The following is an 11,042-nucleotide window of genomic DNA, read 5'->3' on the forward strand; positions in this document are numbered from 1 at the left end:
CTCCTTAACTTCCAAAATATCAGAAAAAATCCCCCTTAAATATCGGGACTATCACAAAACCCCCTTTAACTTTCAGATTTTATCACAAAATCCTCTAATTAGGGGGTTTTCTTCTGATAAAATCTCAAAGTTAAGGGAGGTTTCTCATATCCCCTAAATTTTAGGAGGGTTTTTCTGATATTTTCAAAGTTAAGGAGGGTTTTTTGATAATCATCCAAAGTTAAGGGGGCTTTATGATATTCAGCCTTAGATAAAATACAAAATAAAAGATGAATCAGAACTGACCTTGTCTGGAAATAGATTCCTCTTTATTGCAATTATTGAAGAGAGCAAGTTGGAATTCCTCCGGCTTATAGAAGATGATTTATAATATATGAAACACAGTCTTTTGGATAACATTAATACTCATAACTTTATGGTGAAGAAAATACCTTATGGATAAGCCCATCTTTGATTATGGCGTGGTTTAAATTTTTAAATAGCTCATATAACGCCTCTACCTCACTTACAGTAACTGCATTCAGGTAAAAATAATGTGAACATGAACAAATAAGAGGCCAATCTAGATATATCAAAATTTTTGAGTGCTAATAGACATGTGTAGAAATGTGCCTGTGCAGTCATGTGTGTGCGCGCGCGCGTGCGTGTGGGGATGTATGCATAGATTTGCATATATCATTATGTACCTATTTATATCTAAACATGCACCAGTTAGGCACATGAATTCACATACAAAGCCTTAGTACTTCCAGTCAATCTAAGGCCAAAGTTTACATTAGAACTCGATGACAGTGTTTCAAATAGAGAATTCATCCTTAATCTCCATCACCAAATTTAAAGGCCTAAAAGAAGTATATATATTGCTAGATAACTGTATTCCTTGTTAAAAGGGAGTTAATATCGATTGAGAATTGCTATGATAGATTACCGTATTCAATGTTTTCAAGGCTGAAACCAAATGAATGAGTCAGAGAGTCAGTACAGACACGCACAAAGCAGTCTCGGAAATAAGAAGAGTAGGATCATCGTATCCAGGTGTGTACGTGCTTGACGTGATTCACGTTCTTCGCAAACACACAGCCCATCAAAATAGAAAACATCAATTTAATCGAAATACAATCAAGAACGAAGTGCTGGCTTTCTACTGAATATTTATGCACCTGTCAATAAATAGGAAAGGAAAAAGGTTTAACAAGATAGAATATAATATACCTACAGAATAACATTGAGACTAATGTAGGCTCCTAGATGTGCGTATAACACAGAAGATAATGTATGCTTATGGAAATTAATGACGATCATTGATTACGAAAGAAAAACTACTTATGTAGAGGATATTAACATAGAAAGTAATGTGGCTTGAAGGTCCACATACAAATTGTAAAACTACTTATTCCTTTGTATATACACAAGTAAAGAAGAATGGTCATATGATTCAGAGTGAGATGAACATGGAGAGCATTATGGATCCCGTATTCATTCTTTTTTAATCGAATTATTCTTTGTTTGAAACTTCATTTTAGATAGAATTGTTTTCGTCGGAAATTGTTTTTATTACGGTATCCATTAAAACTTCAATCGCTTACAATGAATTACACAACAAAAAGAAAAATTTACAATTTTTTTAGAAAATAACACAGAAATTATTTATCAATTCCTGCTTTTGTGGGATCTTCGCCTGTGCCGGGGGTGCGTTAGCCCGTGGACCACCGATTCCCAGATTCTGATTGAATCGTGAAGACTTTGGGGGGTTCTTCCTTTGTTTAGAAGCAAGAATAGAGTCAGTAAATATCTTATTAAAGTAAGATGAACACTCTTCTTAAGATCAAGTCAAAGCTTAGATATTAAGGAACCTCCTAATTGTTGAAAGGAGACGAACTCTTGAAATTCGCTCAAGCCTTTTTAAAATCTCTGATCAATTGCTCCAGTAATAGCCTCTCTACTCTCTGTGCCTCTGCTCTTTGGATCTGCTCCAAAATGCTCCCCCCTCCTTGTAACTCCTTTCCCGTCTTTAAATGTCACAATTCTTACGGTTATGGGCGTGATTCTCGCTTGTAACTTTTCCCCCCACGTTCATAGGTGATCCCCAGCAGCTAATAAGCCGTGTGGACCGAACGAAACTCAAGAAAACTATCAAAAAATACGTTTTCAGCTTCTCAGTGTGCGAAGCAGTCTCGCACTCCCGAGACAGTTGTAACTGTCTCGCATTTCCGAGATAGTTGCAACTGTCTCGCACTTCCGAGATAGTTTGTATTGTCTCGGGTATTTTGGCTCTAACTCCCTCGTTCGATCTTGGAATGAGATGATCCAAGATGCATTGGAAATCTGGTGAATAGATATATAACCTTTATCTTTTAAGATTTTTCAGATTCTATGCGAATCATGGTCAAAATCTTAGTTCTTGTCTTATAGTTTCCGAGACAGTTGTATGTGTCTCGGAAACTATGTGTTGTATTTTGTCTCTAAGTCACTCGTCCGATCTCGGAATGAGGTGATCTAAGATATGTTGCAAAGATAATGAAGAGATCTATAACTTTTGTATTTTGAGATTCTTCAGATTTAAATTGCATCATGACTGAAATATCAGTTCTTGTCATGTAGTTTCCGAGACAGTTGCATGTGTCTCGGAAACTATGTGTTGTATTTTATCTCTAACTCCCACGTCCGATCTCGGAATGAGGTGATCCAAGATGTGTTGGAAAGATCGCGAAGAGCTCTACAACCTTCCATAGGTGAGACACTCATGGAGTGGATGAGACATACATGGTACTTCGCCCTTTTGTGGGCAAAGCACAACTCCCGGTTGAGTTGTTCCTTTATCGTTTAGCGTGTTTCACAGATTCGTACGCTTCGCCGACTTTTTTCATGTGCTTTTTAGATTCTCTATAGTATAAGATGATCTCCTTTGACTCAGATAATCCTCCTTGACTCGGATAATAACATTCATCGTCTTTTCTTCATCTCAAGCTGTGTGCGAGAACCTATAGATAATTTTTTATGCATACAGATACCCCCTCCAAAGTGTTTCAGCCTTATTTTTTATAAAAGAGGCTGGAATACTTTGGATATGATATGCATGGTTGTTAATTCGTTGACTTCTTCAACTTTTAGTCTATTTAGTTTTTTGTCCGATAGCTGAAATTTTTCTGGTGTTGCGTTTATCGCTTGACCGTTGTCAAAATCTTAAACTAAAGCTAGCATGTTAATTTTTGAATTAGCTCGTGTCGTTGGGTTGACATTGAACTAATCACCTTCGTCAAGAGTTTATATCTGAGTCACGATTGAACTCTCTGAATTAATTCCTTGAACTGACGTTTCATCCTGAGCGTTGTTTCGGCAGAATTATCGACGCGTTAGCTGGAGTAGACTTTTGTTGCAACGCGTTGACTGGTGTTGGGACATGGCAAGCCCAAGTGTAGAGACTGTAAGACCAATTGTTGATGTCGATTCATCTGTCTGTACGAAGTTTCTCCTAGCATGGATCATTATACATTTGTCGGTTTTTTACTTAATCACAGGGGGATTTTGATTGTAGGACCAGTCATTGGAGCTTATACGACCATAATCACTGGAGAGGCTTTTTCAATGCTGTCTTGTGTGCGCGAGATAGTATACCCTACCTCGTGTGTCTGAGGCGGGTTCAATTGTCCCGCTTGAAGAAAGGTGACATTTGGGCTGAATTTGTGTCTTCCTTGAGTTTGGCAGAGCTTAAACTTTATTATGATTGTTTATTCTACTCAGAATAAATACTTATAGAATTTTTGATAAATTCTCAGCCATCAACGGATTTGATAAGCCTTTACCGACTATCGTTTGAATCGGGCTAACATGCAGATTTTTTAAGTTCATTCTGTATGTAACGTTGTGCTAAGAGAATAAACTCTCTTAGACTTGGTGCTATGATGTTGAATATATAGGTTTGGTCATTTTTGCGGAAACGTACCACCCGACAACGTATGTTAGACGTAAACTTATCTCTAATAAGGGACTGAGATAACATCCCTCACGTATAAAACATGGATTTGAAAATGTTGATGGGTTACGTTTTTTTGGTGAAAAGATAAACCCGACACTGGAGAGGAAGAATTTTATATTCTATCTTCTGGTCTCTTTTTTATTGGTAGAGATGAACCCGATGATGGAGAGGAAGAATTTTATATTGTATCTTCTGGTATCCTTTTTTGTTGGTAGAGATGAACCCGATGCTGGAGAGGAAGAATTTTATATTCTATTTTGTTGGTAGAGATGAACCTGATGCTGGAGAGGAAGAATTTTATATTCTATCTCCTGCTGTAAAAGAAACTCAAAGTAGGATCTCCACTTTGAGAATCTGAAGGGTGAAACTAAGAGTGGGATCTCCATTCCGAGAATCGAGCAGATTTAGATAACCCTAACTGTTAAAAGGATTGATTATCCAATCTAAAAGTGGATTTCTCATTTATTGAGATGGAATTCCAACTTTGGTCCTAATTGTTTAAAGGTTTGACAGAGTGGAAAATGTGTGAAAACCTTTCATTTATCGAGAGGTGATTCCGATTTTGGTCCTAACTGTTTAAAGGTTTGACCGAGTGGGAGTTTGAGACGATCCTAACTGTTAAAAGGTTTTATTGTTTAATTTGTGGACCACTCATTCATGGAAGGAATCGAGAGAAAATTTTGGCTTTAGTCCTAACTATTTAAAGGTTTTACCAAATAGGTGTTTGAGACGATCCTAACTGTTAAAATATTTGATCGTTCAATTTGTGGACCTCTCATTCATGAAAGGAATCGAGAGGGAATTTTAGCTTTAGTTCTAACTGTTTAAAGGTTTGACCAAATGGGAGTTTGAGACAATCCTAACTGTTTTAAAGGTTTGATCGTTCAATTTGTGGAACTCTCGTTCATAGAAGGAATCGAGATGGGATTTTGGCTTTAGTCCTAACTGTTTAAAGGTTTGACCAAATGAGAGTTTGAGACGATCCTAACTATTTAAAGGTTTAATCGCTCAATTTGTAAGTGGTCCTCTCGTTCATGGAAGGAATCAAGAGGGGATTTTGGTTTTGGTCCTAACTGTTTAAAGGTTTGATCAAATGAGAAGTGGAAGTAGGGTACAAATAACAAGCCTTGAGAAGAGACACTAACTTCTTTAGAAAATACTAAGTTATGTTTCTAGCGGTCGAATTACGAGTAGGATGACATTTGGGTAAAGAAACGTGATTTGGATTTATTTGTGTTTCAATTCAATTGGGATGGCATGTTAGGAGAGTAGAGTGAGGGAATATATAGGGATTTGGATTTTTTCCACCGTAATGAACACTAATCATAAGTTATAGAAAAAAATAATAGGAAGATGGATAGTCATATTATTTGAAGAGGTTGAGAGTTACAGGAGGTTTAAGAGGGTTTATTATGTGATAGGAAAGGATTTAATCATATGGAGATGAATAGATGAGAAACCGAAAAAAGGTATCTTTGTAATGAAATGAAAGATGAGGATAATTTTGTTACAATTACAATAGTTGAAGGGAAATTTCGGGAGGGTAGGGAAAAAGTTTCTAGGCTCCCTCTTTTACAAGGTTAGTGTAGGCGTCAAAAAATACTGAAAGATATCCAAATACAGCTCAAAACAACGAGAAGATCATCCAAAGATCACAGAAAATGACTTTACACTATCTCGAAATGTTCATGATAGTGTAGACTGTCTCACACGCGAGACAGTGTCGACTGTCTCGCAGTGCGAGACAGTGATGACTGTCTCGCAAATGCGAGACAGTGTAAACTATCTCGTAGTGCGAAACAGTGATGACTGTCTCGCAAATGCGAGACAGTGATGAGTGTCTCGCAAATACGAGACAGTGTTGACTGTCTCGCACGCGAGATAGTGTTCAGCTCTGAAATGATCAAAAGCTGCTGAAATAACTACATGACACGTGTCCATTAACTGTCAAAGAACATGGGAAACATCGTGGGCGAGAATCACGTGTATAACTGTTAAAATAAAGGATTTTTAGAATGTAGGGAGGCAGTTACAGAAGAAACCGTTGGGCAGTTTAAGATTTTTGAGACAGTCTTAACTGTCTCAGAAGCCGAGACAGTCTTAACTGTCTCGGCCGCGGAGACAGACAAGACTATCTCACAGTGAAAACACCTTCATGATATTGTATTTTCAGTTAAGTGTCCCAGGGGCTATAAATACCCCCCTAGGGCTATTACTGACGGAGATCTGAGCACAGAGAGCAGATAGAGCAGCAAGCTTGAGTTCCTTGTGTGATTCCTTGAGATTTGAGCTTTGACTTGATCTTAAGAAGGGTCTTCATCTTACTTTGATAAGATATTCACTGATTTTTATTCTTGCTTCTAAACAAAGGAAGAATACTAAAGACCTTCACGATCTGTGAATCGGTGGTCCACGAGTCAAAGTACTCCCGGCATAGGCAAAGTCCCACAAAAGCAGAAATCGATAAACGATTCCTGTATTATTTTCTAAAAAGTTATAATTTTCTTTTTTGTTGTGTAAAAGAAGTCTTATAAAAAGGCTATTTTGAATTTGTTGTTATCGACTGAAGATATAATGAATTGCATAATGAAATCAACTTTTGATGAAAACAAACTGGCGACCACAGTGGGAGCCAACGGTCTCGCTGCCGAGACCGTAGTGTCGCAGCTGATCAAGATCGTGATCAACGAAGAGATCGAATATGAGTTCGATAAAGCAAAATTTGAGGAGTATCTGTCATCCTCATCCTCAAAATCCTCCTCGCCTTGTAAGTGCAGGAAGATTTCGTCTTCCAAGAAGGTTTTCTAGTCTTCAACTCCGATGAATACTACGAGTGAAAATTCTTACCCGATTGTGGCTAAGGATGCTACTTGCGTCGTATCTGCTCCAAATGACCCTTCCCCAGTTAAGGGTTCGTTGAACCAAAGCTCACCGGCATTGACAAAGAGAGCTCATCAGAGACAACGTCAACGCCATGCTCGTCAATTAGCCAAGGCCTTAGAACAAACCGACGGGGTTCGCTACTACACAGACTTAGAGTCGAGGAAGCATAGAGTGATCCAGTTACCTCAATGGAAAACTAATCATATTTCTGAATAGCTCACAATGGAAGAATGGACTCTCGTCAAGAGGGCTCGTTCGACCCTCAAAGAGCGTATACAAAAACGTCGGGCGAATGCTGCTCGCACTCGTGCCCTTCATCAACAAACGCAAGAAGAAAAGAAAGAAATGGTGTCTGAAGAGCCACCAAAGAATCGTAAAGTTTGGATCCCGAAGTCTAAACTTGCACAAAAATCGGGTCACCGGGATAAATCCTTCAACTGTCTCGGACGTACCCGAGGCAATGACAGCTGTCTCGACCAAAGAAAAACTTCTAAGATGTCTCTTTCAACACCATCAACATCCATTCCGGGTCCGTCTACTGCGTCCACATCTGCGGTATCACCAGTGAAACCCTGGGTCAGCCCGGACCTATCGAAATTTAAGGTTACAACAGCGGATCTCTTCAGTTTATCACCTGACGATCGAGGCAAAGCTCCGGTCAAAGAACACTCAGATATGGCGAATAAACCCTTAGTAGTTTCTTATACTAGGGGTCGTAAGTATCCTCCGATTAGAACAAACCAAACCCAAAATGAGAAAATACCAATTCACTCTCGTTTAGGGCCTGTAAAAACTCCATGCCCGCAAGGGGGTGGATTTAAGTATTCAACCTTGGATCGCTCAGAGGCGACGACAAGTCACCCTGTGCATGTTAACAAGGCTCAAAAACACAAGATAGGTTGCTCGAATCATGGTAATGATGAGATGTACTATCAAATTAATAAGTCACGAAAAAGGGTTGCTCGAGAAACAGAGTCTCATTGCGTGTGTGAAAGGCTCATTAAGGCAGTACTGACAGAATGCAGTTGTTCCAAGACTGAACCAACGAGAGTCTCAGTATTTCAAAGACTTTTTGCTGAAACATCAAAACCCAAAATGAGGCATTTCAACAAGAAGAAACCTACAATTCGGAAAGATGAGTTCCCAGAGGTCACTATTAATATGACCGGTAGAGGAAAGCAATATTCGGTTAACCCGGATCCTGATTTCTCTCCAGGAGGGAGAGTTGAGCAGGGTCTTTCCCAAAGAATGTCACGGCTACAACGAAGGGCCAACCGACATCGAGATTATAAGAAAATGCATGAATGGTTATCTTCAGATGAGGAACTGTCAGATACTTGTTCTGCGGTTACCTCAGATGATACCACATCCAGTGTTGGGCAAGTCAGAATCATTTGCAATTACGCCAGATCAACTAGCTTAGATATTGCAGGAAGCATTAGCTAAACAGCGCGAAGAAATTAGAGCTGAAATAAAGACTGGGATGGAGTTGACCTTGTAACAGATGAGAGATTTACAGGCTCAACAACAGTAGCCAGAATCAAGTCAAAAGGCTGAATCTAGCAGATGTGATGCTATACCTGTGCGTATAACCGAGGTCAAAAACGACCATGAGATAGATGAAACCATCTTTGCTGATCCTCCTCCTAAGGACAATTCGGAAAGCGGTCCGGCTAAGTCGTCTACTCAACTTCCTCAAATCTACTTGAAGAAGAATACAGAAGAAGATAAGAAGATGCAAGATCTCGAAAATAAAGTCAACGCTCTGATGAGAGCCCAGGAAGTGAAGAAAACGGGCATCCCATATCCGTACCCAAGGGAGTAGGATCTGATTCCTTATCCCCCAAAATTTAGTTTGATTAACTTTACTCCTTTTGATGGCAGGGGTTCACCTACGCAACATTTAATCTATTTCAAATCTCATCTTGGTGCGATCTCCGAAAATGAAGCTTTAATGGTACAGTCATTCGTCGGGACCCTTCGTAGGCCTACCTTCGATTGGTAGCGCCATCTCAAGCTGGGGAGTATCAGCAGCTGGGGTGATATGGAAGGATTGTTCCTTACTAATTTCTTTGACGACGACACTGAGGTCTCCATTGGCACCTTGCTGGACGAGAAGAAAAAAGATGGGGAGTCGGTTGATATTTTCGTCAAGCGATTCCGGAACAAAGCGGTAAACTGTCGAGACCCGCTCACGGAGGAGTTCATTCTTCAGACATGTCATAATAACTTGTCTTTAGACGTGCTAGAAGTCATGGGGGTTGTGCCTTCTAAAACATGGAAAGAATTAAAAGTGAGAGGAGAACAAGCTGAACGTTTCCTCAAGAGGAAGAAGCTTGAAAGGGGTCAGCCACCAGCTAATCCCCAAAAATAGAATTTTAACCCTCGAGGCAGAGGAAGAGGGTCCATGACTGCTGTGGATGCTCATCAAACGTCACAACAACCGCAATAACAACAACTGCAACAATCATCTTTCTAACTTGCACAACATCAGACTCAGCAGTCTCCGAGGCAGCCCAAGGCTTCAGAACCCAGGATCCCGAAAGAATACTCTTTTAAAGATGATAAAGTACCGATCATCTTTAAGTATCTTTTGGACAATAATAAGATTAAACTTCCACCGGTCACAAACCAGGAAGAGGTAAAGAAGACTAATGACCCGAAATATTGTGCATACCACGGAAGGGTCCACCATCCCACCATGTCTTAAAAGACAAAATACAAACCTTGATCGATGTTGGTATTGTGACTCCAAAGACGAAAGAGAAGAAAGTAGGTGCAAACACAGTATCTATTAGTTTCGGTTCGGTGCCTTTATCCTGGTTCCAACCAGAACCTGTATCAAAGGTCAAAATGCAAATCATCAACGATGACCCTCATGGACAGTGCCAGAAGGGACTTGTGTCGCATACAACACCAAACGGTAAAATCCTTTGGGTTCATCCTGATTTGCTTGAAGATGAACAATGGACGACATCCACGTCTAAATTGAAGGGCAAAGGAAAGGGGAAGTCTTGTTTCAGAGCTTCGGTAATTCCTAAAGAAAATAATGAAGAAATTCCAGCTCTACCGCTTTCTAAGGAGGAGCAAGAATCTTTCGCTACAAGGAGTGGAAATGAATACCGTTTTAATTACCCAAGTGTATCTGAGCAACTAGCTGAATAGGGGGTGGTAAAAGTCGCGCCTTCTAAAACCCTTGCAGAGCTGGGGGTAGTTGCAACCCCTCCCGTGGCTGCTGAAAAACCTCAACAACCAGCTAAACAAAAGGAGAAAGAACCCTAACATGAAGAGGTTCAAGTTCCAAGGCAGTCTCATTTTAATCGACCGATTGGACGAGATAAACCGGAAAGCTCGAACGCTCCGTATCGTTTCGACATCATGGCTCAGTTAGCTAATATCCCAGCAAGGATCATGCTGTACGAGTTACTACGCCTTTCAAAGGATACCAGAGAAGCTTTGCAAAAAGTATTGGCTGATTCTGAGGTATTTTTCACTCAGATTAAGCCAACCCCTGAAGAGCCAGAGTCATCGGTTCAACATTACAATCTGGCAGCTACAAAAATTCCTTGCATTGCTTTCACCAAAGAAGATATGCAAGTCAAGAATTCGAAACATGATAGGCCTTTATATTTCACTAGATATATTGGCTCAAGCATTGTCAATCGGATTCAGGTTGATCCGGGTTTCGCTGTCAGCATCATGCCACTTCGGTTGATGTACCACCTCGGAATTCTTGCCAATAAGCTAGCTTCCATGGGAATCGTTATTTACGGATTCAATACTAGTGGATCTAGGCCATTGGAAAAAATCTGGGTGAAGTGTCAACTCGGAGACTTGAAGTCAGAGGTCACTTGTTATGTGATTGATGCGGAGACTTCTTATAATTTACTGTTGGGTCGCCCATGGATCCACAGTAATCTTATAGTTCCCTCCACCCTCCATCAGTGTCTGAAATATGTTGACACTAACAACGAGGTCAAGACGGTGATCGCGGATAAGCAACCATTTAAGGGGTTAGAAAATTATTTTACTGACTCCCTTCTTTATGGTGCTGAATCCGATACTGAACCATCGGCCCATGGTACGGACAGCGGAGAAGAAGCTGATACCGAAGCTGGGCTCGATTATAGTGAAGGTCTTGTACTAAATGACATTGAACCTCTTGTAATCGATCTTGACAGTG

The sequence above is a fragment of the Asparagus officinalis genome, chromosome 6 (genome assembly GCF_001876935.1).
Source record: "Asparagus officinalis chromosome 6, Aspof.V1, whole genome shotgun sequence".
NCBI lineage: Eukaryota > Viridiplantae > Streptophyta > Magnoliopsida > Asparagales > Asparagaceae > Asparagus > Asparagus officinalis.